A 404-nucleotide genomic window follows, 5' to 3' on the forward strand; every position below is an offset into this window, starting at 1 on the left:
ACACAACAGAGGAGTAGTGGGCGATGCCAAAATTACATGTTTCTAAAAATATCAAGTCGCAAAGAGCCGTCGTCCATTTTCGTGGTCATGAGAGAACAAAAGATACTATTATTAACATCACGAAGTTTGGATTGGATTGATATTCATGATTCCTGATCTCTGATTTTTCTTCTGTCAGTGTTTTTGATGAATGAAGTCCACAGAGTTAAGAACCTGCTTCTGCCTCGTCTCGGGCACCATTGACTGTCCACAGTCGAATCTCCTCTTTAAGTGATTAGCTTTTCCTTCTGAATGACAAACCATCTGACATGGCCAAGTCGTTGTAGCATTTTTTTAAAGGATTTCTTTACTCCTTCTATCTATTTTCCATATAAGTTGAACTGTCATGAGACACACCCTCCCCC

Source organism: Aplysia californica, unplaced genomic scaffold, assembly GCF_000002075.1.
Source record: "Aplysia californica isolate F4 #8 unplaced genomic scaffold, AplCal3.0 scaffold00082, whole genome shotgun sequence".
Classification (NCBI taxonomy): domain Eukaryota; kingdom Metazoa; phylum Mollusca; class Gastropoda; order Aplysiida; family Aplysiidae; genus Aplysia; species Aplysia californica.